Below are 16,605 nucleotides of genomic sequence, written 5' to 3' on the forward strand. Positions count from 1 at the left end.
CTCAAGGTAATACTTAAGGTGAGGTCCTTACCTACACCAGAGACACTTACCTAGACTTGTGATGACACTAGAGATGGGGCTGTTGTATTGAATAAGGATCTCAGGTTTTCCTTCAGGAGGATACTCACAGATACTGTAAGTTTGTCACTACTTGTGTGCCTACTGAGCAAGAACCCAAAGGCTGGTGCACAGATGGCTCTGTCAGTTGCCTTTCCTCTGCAGTTAACAGCTTCCTTAGTACTTGTCACCTGCGCAGCTTTTCAGTCATGATTTTTTTTTCCTCACGTTGTTGGCTAAACTGCAAAATATGATAGTTCCTCTGAGATTAGAAACCACCTGCAGTATGATGCTTCTTTGTTTACAGTTATGCTTTTTGACTGATCTGTTAACTGTTTGAATTAATTTTTTCTGCCTGGTTCAGCTCTTATTTCATTGGGGTTTCCTAGTGAAAATACCATGCTCCACCATGTTAGAGTCCTTCAAGGAGCACAAGAGCTCAGTGCTTTTAACTTCAACAATCTTCCATTTTTTTACTGCTGTATGGGTTAGTTTGGAGAGGCTTTCATGCTTTATTTCATGCTTGAAGAGACAAAAGCCACATGTGTTGAATGTTGCCTGTTTATGTAGTTTCTTGTCATGGAATACTTTCATTACACATATGACTTGACTTTGCTTTTAGAGCAGCTTAAATTTTAACTGGACTGGTGTTTTTGGCTTGCCAAATTGAACAATCATGGAATGTTACAAAAAGCAGAATGCAACCCCCCAGCAATTTGCCTTTATCTGGGAGGCAGATGTAACTAATTTGGAGAACCAAATATGCTTTTCCTGGGCTAGTATGTTGGCTGTTTCCATGTTATGAGCTATCTCCCTGTTTCGCATGGAGGTAAAGTGCTGCTTTAACAGACGGAGAAAGTAACCTTTCTGTTAATCCTTACTGAAATGAGCTGACCTCAGCTCCAGCATCGTTATCCTGGATTTTTAATAAGCTCCGTTCTAGCTGTTTCTTCAGCCTCCCCAACTACTACATCTTCTGTTGTGAGAATAAAAATGTGACAAAGTCATGTCAGAGGAGCTCCTTGCTGCCTGCAAGTGCTGTAGTTTGCAGCTTAAGCTGGAAAAGTTCTTTAAAAGGGCAACAAGAATGGTCAAGGACACAGCACAGCTTCTGACCAAGAAACATGATGGAACTGTTCAGCCTGGAGATGAGATGACCAAGAAAACTGCATTAATGAGTGGCAAGGAAAGGGTGAGCAGAAGCAAATTTTTCCTCTAATTTTTCAGTACAGGAATCCCAGGGAGTATCCAGAAGTGATGGTGTCAGGCTGAAAACAAATGAAATGAGGTAGTACTGTGCACCAGGTGTAAATAAGGCATAATTAAGACTCATGAATGCTTGCCAGAAAATGTTTTGGTTATTAAAGGAAATAAAAAGCCAACAGTTTTAAGGGTTACCTAGCCAAAAATATTGTTGACTGTAGTCACAATTGGAGTTGGGATGCTGGTCTGGGTGGACTCTTTCTGTCCCATTGAAGCCATCCATTTTTTCAGTTTTGACCAAAAGAAGGTTTGGATGGTACTTACGTAGGGGGAAAAAAAATCTGATATTTTGTTTGTGGCTTGATGGAAAGGAGCTGAATGACAACAGCAGACCATTGCTAAATGTCAAGGCTTACTTTCTTCAGTTGGAAATATGTGGACGTAAGGAAGGATAAAGGGCTGGTGTTGCAAAACAAGTTGTGATGAAGCTTTGTGCTTTTGATTTTTAAAGATCACAGCCTTGTTTCCAAGTAGTGCTGTAGTAATGTGTGGGCACAGACTTACAGCATGAATATTTAGAAAATGAATCACAAGAGTGGATCACATGAGTTTAAGTAGAGCAGAACCCCTGAAGCTTGCTGAAACTTTTGCAAGTAGGAAGTCTTTCTTCAGGTACTCTGCTTGACAATTGGCATTGTAGATGTAGAAAAAAAGTGCTACTGTGTTTCAACAATCCCAGTGTGCTAAATGGCTCTTCAGCAAATGGGAGAGCACCACAGTCAAGGGAAGCTTAAAGTATGTTTAAGGCTTCTCTTTAGGTGCTTGAGAAAGAAGAATGATTGAAGGGGCTGCAGGCAATTAGCTTTGCTTCTCATTTTTCAAATCCTACTCTGTGGATCTGCTGGATGTGGTGATTGCACCAATGGCCTAAAATAATTGATAATTCTTTCAATATATATATATATATATTTAAAGATCCAGTAAATCCCTAAACCTTGAGGAACTATACATTCTACAATAGCTCCTAGATCTTATTGCCATCAGACCACTTTTGTTCAGAACTGGCTTAATCTAGTTGATTATTACCTTAAGAGTGCTAATCATATTCACCTTACTTGGGCTTGGACTGCAAAATAAGAATTGCAGTTATCAAAATGTAGCACAAAACATGATAAAGTTCATTCTTAAGGCTTACTGTTGGAGCATAACACATGGTTACAGTTTTGACAAGTATGTGAGTGCAGTCATCTAGGAGACAAAGACAGACTTTTGGAAATCTCTATATTTAGTTATATTTTTGCCTAATTATCAAGGTGTTGTTTTGGAAAGTGCGTGGAGTAATTTGGGGTCTTAGCACTGTTAAGTGTGAGATAACAATTGAAGAAAAATCTGTGGTGAACATCTGCTTATAATGCTAAACTGCCTACAATGATATTTTGATTGTCCACAAGTCAGGGCAAGCAACCTGTTTGCTGTGTAAGCATTTATATGGTGGAGCCTCTAGATGCTTGCAAGGGTTTGGGTTGCTGGTTGCTTTCTTTCTGTGTGTTTGTGTCTTGATTGTGGGCTTGTACTGAACTTTGACCATTTGAGATCAAAATTGCACATCAGATGCGTGGATAGTCACTGTGGTTATCCATTGCTAAGTTGTCTTGCAAAAGAGAAACCAAGAAGTCCTGGATGCCAGAAAGAAATCTTTTCTCTGGCACTTGCAATATTTGTGCAGCTGTTCCCATGGATATTTCTTTTTAATTCTTTATTTCTCCTAAAACACAGGCAAACTGAGGGAAAGAGAAAACTCGCAGTGTCTTTCAGTTTGGTGATGCACCTTGTTTTAAAATGACTGTGAATTCTTCATCTTTGCAAGTAGATTTTTGCTGCTTAGATTTTGCATTCAGTAGAGCTATATGGGAGTGGCCTAAAATGTGAACTTTGTAAATGGGCTTTGACAGTCAAATCTGACTGCAGTAATGCTTAATAGCATTGCTGGAACCCAAATTAATTTGATCTCAGTAATGTAAACTTGGCAGAGGCAATAGGAGAAGTCCTGGTCAAAAGTCTGTTCAGTCAGAGTTCTTTAGTGGGGCTAAAAGTGAAGTTTCAGAATGAAAGTATAGTAACAGCTCTTCCCTCCCCCCCAGGTCAGTAACAGGTTTCAGGAGTGGGGACTTATTTACTTTATATGTATTGCAAAATATCATTCAGCATCCACAGGTTTATTCACTTTAAAAAAAAAAAAAAAAAAAAAAAAAAAAAAAAAAAAAAAGTAAATATAATTTGATTATATGGTAGTGGGAAGTCTTGAAGGTGCCATTTGAAATACAGGGCAAGTAAAAATTCTTCAAAATTCAATAAATTAATTGGAATGTAAAACATTTTTAACACTTGATGCTGCTGCTGAAACCCACTCTCAAGGCTCAAATTAGGGTCAATTAACTTTATCCTTCAGAAATTTGTAATAAATGATACTCAGAAAAACATTCATTTGTATAAATAGAGACCTATGTTTTGATGCCAGCAGGCTTACTTTCGGGGTTTACTCCAGGGAGACACAACTAAGTAAATGGCAAGAAACTGTAAGTAGGTACATTGTAAGTGTTTTTCAGTAAAGACAACATATGAAAAACAATGTATATCTGTCTGTTAGCAAAGGAGCTCTGGGTTGTTTACTTTTCCATGTAACCTGATGTCTGCTGCTTAGACTTAACCAGCCACACTTCCAGTCTTCTTTCTTACTAGAATCTGTCCTTGTGTTTCAGAGAACAGTCAATGTCTGCATATAAATATATCAGGTAGGTAAACATCGAAGAGGGAGCAGAACTATTTTGTGTGATAATGCAGGTGTAAATTGGTGTAGTCTGTCCATGACTGTGCTGGCATAAAAAAACACACTGAAACAAAAATTCTAACAGAGTAAATTATTCTGGGTAGCCTTGGAACTGCTAGTTTGGGGGTGAGGGAAAATATTAAAATAGCTATTTTGCTGGTGCTTTTTACCATCTGAAGCTAACTGTGTTGTTGGCTCCCATGGGGCTTCAGAAGCTGAACTTAATGAATTAGGAGGTTTTTTATTGTCCTGCCTGTTTGTAATGTGTGGACAATTCTCAGAGAATAGTCTAGTCCCTAACCATAGGAATATTATTGTTCTTGTGGGAGACTTCATCAGACACCTTCCAGATGTCTGCTGGAAATATAACACTGCAGACAGGAAGCAGTCCTGGAGATTCTTGGAGTGTATGGAAGATAACTTCCTAACACAGCTGGTGACTAAGCCAACTAGGGAAAGCTCAATGCTAGATCTACTGTCTGTGAACAGAGAAGAACTAGTGGGAGATGTAAAGGTTGGTGGTTGTCTTGCACAAAGTGACCATGAGATGGTTGAGTTTTCAATTCTTGGGGAAGTAAGGAGGGAGGTCAATAGAATTTCCTCCCTGGACTTCCAGAGGGCAAACTTTGATAAGTTCAGGAGATTGCTCAGTGGTATCCCCTGGGATATAGTCCTCAAGGACAAGAGTCCAGGAAAACTGGACAATCCTCAAGAGGGAAATCCTTAAGGCACAGGCACAAACTGTACTTGTGCATCTTAAAACAAGCTGGCATGGTACAAGACCAGCCTGACTAGACAAGGAGCTTAGGGCAGAACTCAGGAAAAAAAGGAAAGTCTACAGTCTATGGAAGGAAGGGCAGGCCACTTGGCAAGATTGCAAAGTTACTGCAAAGATATGTGGAAAGAAAATTAGAGAGGCCAAAGTTTGAGTTAAACCTGGCTGGTATCATTAAAGATAACAGAAAGGGTTTTTATAAATATTTAAGTAGCAAGAGAAAAGCCACTGATGTTACAAACAACTGGCCTTTTGACATGATGATTTGACTCCTGATTTGGTCAGGAGTAGCTACATTAGTCTCTTAAAATGCAGCCAGGTATAAGGTGAGAGGGAAGCTTCTGGGAAGGAGCAGGAGGCAGCTGTGATGATGACTGTAAACTGGTCAGCTTGGCACGGTTTCTTAGGCACAGCACTAAGTATATGGCTGTCAAGTCCTCTCCTTTTCACTATGTGCTTAAATTCCATGTGCACCTCTTGGGCATCTGCTATCAGCCTGTGTACCAAAGCTTGCAGCGCTCTTGACTGATACCAGGCAAGGACTAAAGCACCACATGGCACATTCTGTGTCCAGAATGTTTATCACATAATGAGATTAAGCCATTGTGCAGCACTGCCGTACAGTGCAGGCTTACGCAACTCCCAGTACCTTTCCTTGGCAACTGGTAAAGTGCAGAACAGGACTTTGGCATAGGAGTGATTAAAGCCAGCATTAGAAATAAAATCCTAAATGTTGAGACTCCCTTCAGACATGTTCATGTTATTTAATGGTGTCACTCCTGGGACACTGCTTCGAAGCTCTACATCTCCCAGTATGAACAAGAAGGCTGTGAAACGTGAGTTTTACCATTTTTTACTCATATCTTAGTCAAAAAGACATATTATTGTTAGTATCTCTAAGACTATGCAGTATGTATTTTGCTCCTTACTGAGTTGTCCAGTAAGCAATGATAAATTACTGTACAATACCGGATGGAAGCACCTAGAAAAGGGAGTGATTTCTAGTCTGTGCTGTTACACCAAATACTGAATGGACCCAAGACAAAGAAAAAGTAAAGATTTTCCCCCATGCTACTACAGTGACAGGGGAAAATCTGGAAAAAGACACAAGCAGTGCTACTGAGAGATTTCAGAGGCCCATGCCTTTGTGTATTTCAGTTTCTTTTCCAAGAATGTGAAACACAGGCAGTTGTCACTGTGGTATTGATGTGGACAGGTGGGCATGACAGGGAGCAGGTCCAATTTAATTTGCATTAGCCTGGTGATCCTAATCCTCAAACTATGCTTGTTTGGCAAGTCCATGACTGTTAATTGTGTGCTGTTAACTTGTATCTGTAACATCCAGATGAATTTCTTTACTTGCTCCTGTCCTGCAACTTACTGCTTCTGGTGATGTGCTGCAAATGGGAATGATTTTTATTTAGTCATGACTGAGGATGTAACTTGGAGGGAGGCAAGTGAAGTGGGGGTAACTTGGGGGTTGGGATAACAGTGTATCAGCAACTGAACGAACTAGTAGGTATTTTACAGAGGACATTAAGTCTTGACATTAAGAGTATAATGTCATGTAACTTGGCCTTCACAGATCTTGATGCATCAGCATGAGGACTAGTGGCTTTTGCCAGCTCCCCAAGAAACTGAATTTGAGAGTTACCCTAACATGATTACTTACATGTTGATTTGTTACAGTCAGAAAATTTTCTAAAGAAGTGTGATTAGTAACTTACATCGTCACAAAGAGACCTGAGTCTTTTCCTGAAGAAAAGGCTGAGAGAGTAGCTCAACTGTACTTAGAAATATGTAGAAGTTGGTTGTCAGGAAGATGGGGCCAGACTCTTTCCAGTGGTGCCCAGTGGCAGGACAAGGGGAAGGAGGCATAACACAGGAAGCTCTATCTGAATACGAGGAAAAACGGCCTTACTTTGAAGGTGACAATGCACTGGGACAGGCTGCTCAGAGAGCTTGTAGAGTTTCCTTCTGTGGAGATCTTCAAAGCCCACTTGGCTGCATTCATGTGTAGCCTGCTCTATGTGAACCTGACTTTACTAGTAGAGGGGTTGGACTGGATTGTCTCCAGAGGTCCCGTCCAACCTCTGCCATTCCGTGGCAGGACTACTGCTGAAAACATTTCAGGATTAAGCACCAAGTTTTGCAAGTATAGGTGTGAAGAAAAGGAGGCCTGTGTTCGTAAGGAAGAAACATGCTTTGTTTAATATAGCATTACTGGAAAGCTACAGTGTTACAGAGATGACCCAGATCCGGGTCTATGCATACTCCTTGTGACTTCATGCTGTAGGGGATGAACTCAGTAAAAATGTGGTAACATGAACAACACTGAAGTAAATTCTGCATGTTTGGGTTTGTAAAAAGTGAAGTGCCAACAATGAAGGCTTTTTTTGTTGTTGTGTTTTTTTTTTCCACACACAAACTAGAGAAATCTCTTTGTGGGGTTCATGTTTCAAGGTGTACTTGTCCAAGGCAGTAGCTGTAGGCTTGTGAAATCACAGCCAGTTAAATGGGGAGAGAAAGAAAAATCAAGAAAGCAACAGTGCAGAACAGTGATGTCCATGTAGAGTCCCCCTAGTTTTTGGAGGAGGATGGTGAGGTTTCTGTGTTGCTTTGACTACAGTAGTGTGAAATAGTAAGGCCCTCTGGATGTAGGTGACAATCTTCTTTGCCTTGGTTGTGCTGATATTCTGCTCTGCAGATAGTGACTTACATAAAGCACAAGTTCTCCTTACTGTAAAATGACTTAATAATAAAAAAAAATTGGTCTTGCTGGTTTGCTCTTTATTTTATACTGTTAATGAGCTCTGTCCTTTATCTCTGACATAGTTTTTTCCTTCCATGTGCAATACCCTGTTGACACAACAGATGATTTGTAGCACAGTGATGGTAAGAAATAAGTGAATTTTTTCTTACTGCAGCAGTTGCTCATAAATGCATGCATGTGTTATAGTAGATATTTAAGTGTCTTGGAATCATAGAATGGTTTGGGTGGGAAGGGACCTTAAAAATCATCTTGTTCCAAACCCCCTGTGTGGACAGGGACACCTTCCACTAGACCAAATTGCTCAAAGCTCCATCCATCCTGGTCTTGTGCCATGGTTTTAGACAGCAGGTAGATGACAGATGCTCTCTGTTATTCCCCCACTAACCTCCCAGGGGAAAATGAGAAATGGAATAAGAGAGAGAGGCTTTTAGGTTGGAAAATAAAATTGGGTAGGTTTAGTAATGTAGCAATAGTGAATTACAAATGTGTGTAAAATATGTAAATATGGACCTTGTCCTGCTCAGCTGGTAAATACTTCCTAACCAGAACAGTCCCACACTGGACTTGGCAGCAGATGAGGGTGCCCAAGTCCAGGATCCTAATGACAGTCTGCAACAGTCTCAGAGCAATCAAACTTCCTACTTGGGAAGATAGAATGTGACCTGTCTCAATGAATATTGTTCTTCACCCCTGAGGAAATGAGAAGAAGATGCACACAAACAGACCCAAACCCAGCCAATACCCCACCCAGAGAAACCCTCAGAGGGCTCTCTTGGAAGCCATTTTGTGTTGAGCACCTTGGGAAGAAATACTGTGATTGGTCCACTTGGATCTCCTGACCCATCTTCTCCTTCCCATAGGCACAGGTGCTCCCCATTCTCACTGCCACATAATCAGGCTGGCAGCTGCTGGTGGTGTCCCAGGCAGTTTTATTGTCTTGGTTGTCTCAAAGCAGGACACCTTGAACACTTCCAGGGATGAGGAATCCAAAACCTCTCTGAGCAACCTGTTCCAGTGTCACCACCCTCATACTAAAGAATTTTCTTCCTAATGTATAACCCAAATCACAGAAAGGTAGGGCTTTGAAAGGATCTCAAAAGATCAAGTTCAACCCCGTGCCAGAGCAGGGTCATCTACAGCAGGCCACACAGGAACATGTCCAGGAGTGTTTTTAATGTATCCAGGGAAGACTCCACAACCTCCCTGGGAAGACTGGGCCACTGCTCTGTCACCCTCACAGTGAAAAAGTTTTTCCTTATATTTATGTGGAACCTCCCATGCTCCATCTTGTACCTGTTGCCCCTTGTCCTGTCATTGGATATCACTGAGAAGAGCCTGGCTCCATCCTCCTGGCTCTCACCCTTTACGTATTTACAGACATTAATGAGGTCACCCCACAGTCTCCTCCAAATCTAAATCTACCCTCTGCCAGCTTAAAACCATTGCCCCTTGTCCTGTCACATACATCCTTGTAAAAAGCCCCTCCCCAGCTTTCCTGTACTGTTCAAGTACTGGAAGACTGTAATATGGTCTCCCTGGAGCCTTCTCTTCTCCAGGCTGAACAACCCCAGCTTGCTTAGCCTATAGGAGAGGTGCTCCAGCCCTCTGATCATCATCGCTGCTGGTCTCGCTACAACACCTCCATGTCCTTCCTGAGTTGGGGGCTCCAGAGCTGCACACAGTACTCCAGGTGAGGTCTCATGAAAGCAGAGTAGAGGAAGAGAATCATCTCCCTCAACCTGCTGTCTGTGCTTCTTTTGATTCAGCCCAGAATCTGAAAGCCAAATTTGGTTGGCTTTCTGGGCTGCAAGCACACATTGCTGGCTCGTGTTATGCTTCTCATCAAACATAATCCGTGAATACTTCTCCTCAGGGCTGTTTTCAATACTTTCTCTACCCAACCTGTATTTGTGTTTGGGATTGCCCCAACTCAGGTGCAGGACTTTGCACTTGTCCTTGTAGAACTTCATGTGGTTGGCATCAGCCCATCTCCGAAGCCTGTCAAGGTCTCTCTGGATGGCATTCCTTCTCTTCAGCCTGTCAACCACACCACACAGTTGGGTGTCATCAGCAGACTTGCATAAGGTGCACTCAATTCCACTGTCCATGTCTCCAACAAAGATGTTAAACAAGCACCAGTCCTAGTATGAGCTGCTGATGAGCTCCGTTCATCACTGGTGTCCATTTGAACTACACTTTGAATGCAAGCATTCAGCCAATTCCTTTTCCACCAAGTGGTCCATCAAAGTCCATGTCTTTCCAATTTAGAGACCAGGATGTCATGCAGGACAGTTTCAAATGCTTTGCACAAGTCCAGGTGAATCTTCCTTTGTCCACTGATGCTGTTATCCCATCGTAGAAGGCCACCAAATTTGTCAGGCACTATTTGCCCTTGGCAAAACCATGTTGGTTGCCACCAACCACCTCCACATTTTCCATGTGCCTTAGAAGAGCCTTCAGGAGGATCTGCTCCATGATCTTGTCGGGCACAGAGGTGAGGCTGGCTGGCTTGGAGTTCCCTGGGTCTTCCTTTTTTCCTTTTTGAAAATGGGAGTTATGATTCTTCTTTTCCAGTCAGCAGGTACTTCACCAGACTGCCACAACTTTTCAAATATGGGGGAAAGCAGCTCTGCAACTCAATTTGCCGGTTCCCTCAGGAGCTGCAGATGAATCTTATTGGGTCCCATAGACTTGTGCATTTTCAGGTTCTTTAGGTAGAGTTGAGCCTGCCCTTCACCTACAGTGGATGGATCTTCCTGCTCCCTATCCCTGCCTTTGCCTTCTGCAACTTCAGTGGTGTGACCAGAGCTCTTGCTGGTGAAGACTGAGGCAAAAAAGTCGAGTACCTCAGCCTTCTCCATACACTGCATGATTAGTTCTCTGCTTTCCTTGTGGAGAGGCCCCAGGAAGGCCTATGTATCATGAGACATATGAAGAGTAAAATAAGTGCAAAGTTTTCACATGCTAAATGGTTTTCAGAGTTGTTACTCAGCTAGAATACATCAAGAAAAATCAAAAGGAAATTCACTGGTGAGAGGCAGCACTCACTCTGTACCTGAAAGATACTGACAACCCTAAACCCAGGCACTTCTCTATATAGCTCACGGGAAATAAGTAGGAAGGAACAAAGAATTAGGAAGTATTTGGAAGTGAATTGTGTCTCTTCATGTAAGTATTGAAGCAATCTAACTATATATAGAACTATATATAGAACTATATATATATATAGTGTCACAAATATTTTTATGAATTTTGTGTGCATATATGTGTGCATATATTTGGCAGATATATTCATCAATGACCAAGTCACTTGTTGCTGCAAAATTTCAGTCTTTTGTTGGTTATCTGTTATTGTGTTTGACATGGATCAGTCATCTCCAGGCAGTGTTGCATTTCTTGCCTTTTTGGGAGAACAAGGTGATTAGACCTTGTGACAGGCTGGAGGAGTAAGTTTCTGGCGCAGGCACTTTAGTGGATTCTCATCTTTCTCCATTTTGTGCCAGGCTTGACACTGGGCTTCAAAGGATGTGATACAGCATCTGAACAACAACAAAGATGAAGAAGGGTTGCTGGCAGTAAATGCTAATGATATTTTACATGCTTGAAGTGTGTTATCTTGGCCATGAGAAATTTCGGTGAGGAAAAAACCAACCAAACAAAGAAACTGCAAGCCTTCAGGGTTTCTTGCCAAATGGGTGATGTAGTTGCAATGCTGTGAGTATTCATTGTAACTGGATTTGCTGTGCTTTAATGACTTTATTTTCTGGCAAAGTGCTGGGATCTGGGAAAGCTGCCCAGTTCCATATTTCAAATATCAAGTGAGTAGAAGCTGAGAAACAATTCCCTTCTTTCTGTGCATAGCACTAGCACAGCCCTTCCACACTGGTAAGGAGTATGTAAGTGCAGTTATTGGCTTTGTAGACAGACTAGTGAGAGGCAGAAGGATTTGGGCCAGCAGAGGTAGATGGTGATGGGCTCTGTGGACCAGGGGATGTTGGTGCAAAGTTAGCGCATAAGGGAACATTTCTGACTTGGTTTATTTTGCACTCCTGATGGCCAGACAAGCCCAGGAGAATTTATCCCACAGACAGCCTCAAAGGAATCAACCGTGTAGCATTTGTTCAGTTCTGGTCATTACCTAAACTGGAGGTTGGCCAAGTCAGTAGAGCTGACTCTGGCAAAAAGTACAAGTAGTCTCCTGTTCAGAAGATGGGTTTGAGGAGTTTGTTCATCTAGTGCTTGAAAATGCATGGCTTTTTGCCTTGTCTCATGACAGTACTTGTAATATGTTAATGTAATTCCACACTTTGTCATGTGTTATTTACATGTTATTTACATACTATTTGCACCTCACTGTTCTCTGCATTGCTGCCAACACCCTGATATTTTTGCAACTTTAAAAATAATCTTGGTATTGAAACAGCTGCAAAAACAACTAGTGAAAATGACCCAGCTGCTGGAATTATGATTCTGAGTCTGGCTTGCAGGAGGCAGATTCTGAAAAGGGAGGAGCAACAAATAAATTTAATATCATGAGTGAATACAATTTCTCTTAACAAAAGCAAGTTAAGTGGCTGAAATTCTAACTGCTGAAGAGAATTAAATCACTACTAAATATAATAAGACAACTGTTTCATACATAGTGTTTCTAAGTATTTACTGCTGATCTAAAGGTACTACTGCTTTAAAGGAGATCTTACACTTGCCTGTGAGGATTTGGGAGTCATCTTTACTACACCTCATTTGTTTTAGTACTTCTGAAATAGTTTAAGATACAACTTTTACCACAAAAAGAGATGTAGATCAATTAACATTCTCCTTGGCTAGCTGAAATCCAAATACTTAGTTTGTACACTGATATCAACACCAGTGAAATGTGACCTTGTGGAATGAAATTTAAAATAGCCTTTCATCTAAATAGTTAATTGGTTTTGACCTTAGTATTTAGGTTCTTGTTTGTGGTCAAAGTATAATAGGGGACTGCTGTCTTAAACAGTACAGCGATACACATAATTACTGCATTTAAACCCTTCCTTTGTTCCTGTCTTGAGGCTGGTCCAAGCCGCAGAGATAAGCTGGTCTGCATAGCTGAAGTTGAAAACCCTGATTCTCTGCAGTTGGGCATCAACATTACCCATTACCTATGTTTAATAGATGTGTTCTTCACTTTTTTTCAGTTGCAGTAACTTACTGGCCACTTAAAATGCTTTCTATAAAATATTTGTTAAATCACTTTCTACAGATGTGAGTGGAAGGACTGCTTCTTGGGAAATGAGAGGCTGGAGAGCAGTGCTGTGGAAAGGGAACTGAGGGTTCTGGTTGATGCAAGTTGAATATGAACATGAACAGTGTGCCCTGGCAGCCAGGAGAGCCAGCTGAGCCCCTGGGTGCATCAAGCACAGCATTGCTGGCTGGCTGGGGGAGGTGATTGTCCCACATCACTTTGTACTGGTGTGGCCCCATCTTGTGTAGTTTTGGGCACCACAGCACAAAAAGGACGTAGAGCTACTGGAGAGTCTCCAGAGGAGGTGAAGGGTTTAGAGGGAAAGCCATATGAAGAGCAGCTAAAAGCACTTGGTCTGTTCAGCCTGGAGAAGAGAAGACGGGGGGGAAACCTCATGCTTCCTCACTAGGGAAGGAGGAGGAGCAGGCACTGACCTCTTATCTCTGGTTACTGGCAATAGGACCTGAGGGAATGATGGAAGATGTGCTTGGGAAAGTTTAGGTTAGATATAAGGAAAAAGTTTTTCATTCAGAGGGTGGTTGAGCAGTGGAACAAGCTCCTCAGGGAAGTGGTTATGGCACCAAGCCTAGCTGAGTTCAGGAAGCATTTGGATGGCTCTCTTAGTGCACATGGTGCAACTGTTATAGGGCAGACTGTTAAAGAGTAGGAGCTGGATTTGATTATCCCTCCAAACTCTGCAGATTCTGTGATTTTATCATCTATATTGGCTCAGCCAAAAAACAGCAGCATCCAAGAGATTTCCGAATGATCAGTATTTCTGAATGATAAGGATTCAAGAATGGTCTCATATATCATAGGTCTGTCCTCATTCCTGACATGTTTTCACCACACATGGTTGTACACAGAGGTAAGGTACAAGTCAGTTTAATAAAAGCTGCTGTGTATGGATGAAGTTGGTTCTTGGAGATTATCTGATCATTGCTTATTCAAACTAATTTAATTTAGCCTGCCTTCCTCCTCCTAAGGAGCTAGGGTAACAAGTGAGGGAGATTTGGAATCTAGGGCTAATGCTGTAGGGGTTTCAGAGCTCTTGGCCCTTGCTTTGTTGCATTCATAATTAATTAGTACAGGACAAAATGAATGAAAAATGTTACGGGAGCCCAGACCACCTTCAAGTTTGTACAGACATTTGAGAACAAGACACTGAGAAAGCAAGCTGTTAATTTTTCTGGTGGTACTTGAATCCCTGTTTGCAGCTTCAGATTGGAAGGAGACAAGGTTCCCTTCAAAAACTCACTACAAAATCAAATATACTGTGCAACTTGAGAGCTGCGACTTACAGAGGATTATGAAGCATCGAAGTACACAAAAGAAACTATCTTTGCTCTGCTGAGAACTAGACTCATCTGTATGTTTTGCAGGGACACTTTACTGAAGCAAACGCAACAGTACAAGTGTGTTGTGTGATTGTAGATGAACCCTGAAAGAGGTAGGAGAAAGATTCTCTTTTTCTGAGGAGAATACCAGGTGGCTTAAGTTTTGATCTTGCAATTTGAACTTTTCAATGAAATCTCTGTGCTCCTATTGAGACCCATTAACCTCAGTGGCAGAGAGCAGCTAAGAGTTTTAATCGTGGAGGTTCGATTCCAGGATTCAGCCCACAGAAAGGATGTGACAACAGACTGTGCTGTTATTAAAAGTGAAAGGTGTAAATACAAAGCAGAGACGGCAGCTGGCAAAGTTGTTCCAGAGGAGGAGAAGTGTGAGCAGTAGGAAGAAAAGAGCCAAAGGAAAAAGGGGCTGAAAAACCCTTCCTACGTGGAATGTATTGATCTATTTATTTCTTCTCGATAATATTGTTGGTGTTTTTTTTACAACGATGTAATACTGTCCAAAGTATTTCTATTACTTGTCAGAGGGATGTTCTTGTCTATCAAATGGGTGTGTATCTGCATTTCTAATTGTCATTGTTTGAACAGGAGGCAAAGAAGGAGGGCTTTTGACTCAGAGAGGGGTGGAATACAAAAGGAGGGGTCTATTCCCTCCCATTTCCAGCCCATACTCTATAGAAAGGTCGGGAAAGCCACACACCTCCTCATCTTTTTGCTTTCCGCTTGCTGTTGGCTGAGCTGCTGTCCCCTGCTCTTCTTTACCACCTGCTCACCACATGATCATCAGAGCCTGTATCTATTGGGTTGCACACATATATATATTTGTATATATTTGTGTTTGTTGTTACTTTATCCCTTATGTTAATACCTTTCCCCTGTGTTAATAAATCTGTATCTTAAAGTCTCTGGTCTTTATTACCTTTTTATCTTCCCTTTGTGTGTGGGAGGGGGGAGGGGGAAAGAGAGTTATTCTGTTCCTGCGTTTGTGGTCTGCCCAAACTGCTAAGCCATGACAGTAATCTACTTTATAAGCTGAGCACATACCTTTGCAATACTGATGTCTGTGGTGTTCAGTAGCAGTACTGCTGTGGTATAGGGTACTGGAGCAGGAGTGCCAGGCTTGGTCTCACCAGTCTATTTTGCCAAAGTCAGAACAGAAAGCTTTGATCTAGATATTCTTACTCAGAGATGTCTCCTGCCTGCAGTGCCTATAGCATTTGTTTTTTCCCACCCTGATGTTTAGAAACAATAAATACCATTACTTATTGAACCAGCTTTCCCAGGCCCTAACAGCTGTGCAAGTTTCTGACTAGGCAAGCAAGGCTGACAGTCTTCCTAGGAAGAAAAGAAACATGTTCTTCAGACACTTACAGACAGTGAAATTTCACAATTAATTTTGCTCACTGGTGTGTTTGTGGTTATACTCACATTTAATTCTGTTTAGGTATGCATGATTTGACACATGCAGGTCTTAGTTTGATTTGTATTTCAACTAAAAATATCGGAATTTGCAGCTCAAAATCCTGAGTTTGTTGAGCTTTAGACTTAGCAGGAGATCAGGAAGAGCCTTTTGACCATGAAAGTTGAGTGCATGACTGCATGACTGTAAGTACAAAACCCATCAGGAAGATTCATAGCTATCCAGAGAAGGTTAAAAAGTATAGTTTTAACAAGTCCAAAAAGTCACGTGAAATTTTATCAAGTTCAGTTCCACACTTCAGCTCTGGTTCTGACATGCTTCTTGTGCCTTGAATTGATGCACCAAAATTCTCTGTGATTTGGAAAATGTGTGTAAGAAGTATGGCTGGCCACACACTCACTTCAGTCAGGGTTTTACTGGTATGAGAGGACAAGTGGCTACTTTATTTACTGTCACCATTCCATTAAATGGACTTTAATTAAAACCAAAACAAAATAAGCCTGCTTGTCTGGTATGGTGTTTTAAGCCTTGGAGAAGCAGAGGCTTCTTTAATATTCTCTGAAAGCCCCAAGCCTGTCAGGGAGTATTAAATGGGGAGATCTGATAGTGAGAAGCAAACTGCTTTCCTTAGTTGGAACACATACTGCAAGTTGGTTCCTGCTTGTAATACAGCAGAAACTCACCTCATGAAACAGATGATGTCTTCCTCAGTGTGAGTTAAAATATCTTGCCCTGAACCTGAACAAATAATTTGCCTCTTGCCTGCCTTTTAGCAATTCAGTTCATTATTGCTGTTGTGTTTTATAGGCAATTAACTTTCTTTGCTGTGGTGGGGTGCTGCAGTGAGAGTAAGCAGGCAGATGGTTAATGCTCTTCTAGCACACCTTTGAAGTCAAGACATATTCCTTTTCCAGCTGTGTTGAAGGGAGTAAGTTACTTCCTGGATAATAATCTGATTATTTTACCATTTCTTT

The 16,605-nt window shown here is 41.5% G+C and overlaps 1 protein-coding gene across 1 annotated transcript in view; it reads left to right on the top strand.

The window, feature by feature from the left end:
- The window catches only part of ARHGAP24 (Rho GTPase activating protein 24), a 150,457-nt gene that overhangs the window by 4,051 nt on the left and 129,801 nt on the right, over positions 1-16,605 (top strand). The gene's annotated exons all lie outside the window — the stretch shown is intronic.

The sequence above is a fragment of the Heliangelus exortis genome, chromosome 10 (genome assembly GCF_036169615.1).
Source record: "Heliangelus exortis chromosome 10, bHelExo1.hap1, whole genome shotgun sequence".
In the NCBI taxonomy this organism is placed as follows: domain Eukaryota; kingdom Metazoa; phylum Chordata; class Aves; order Apodiformes; family Trochilidae; genus Heliangelus; species Heliangelus exortis.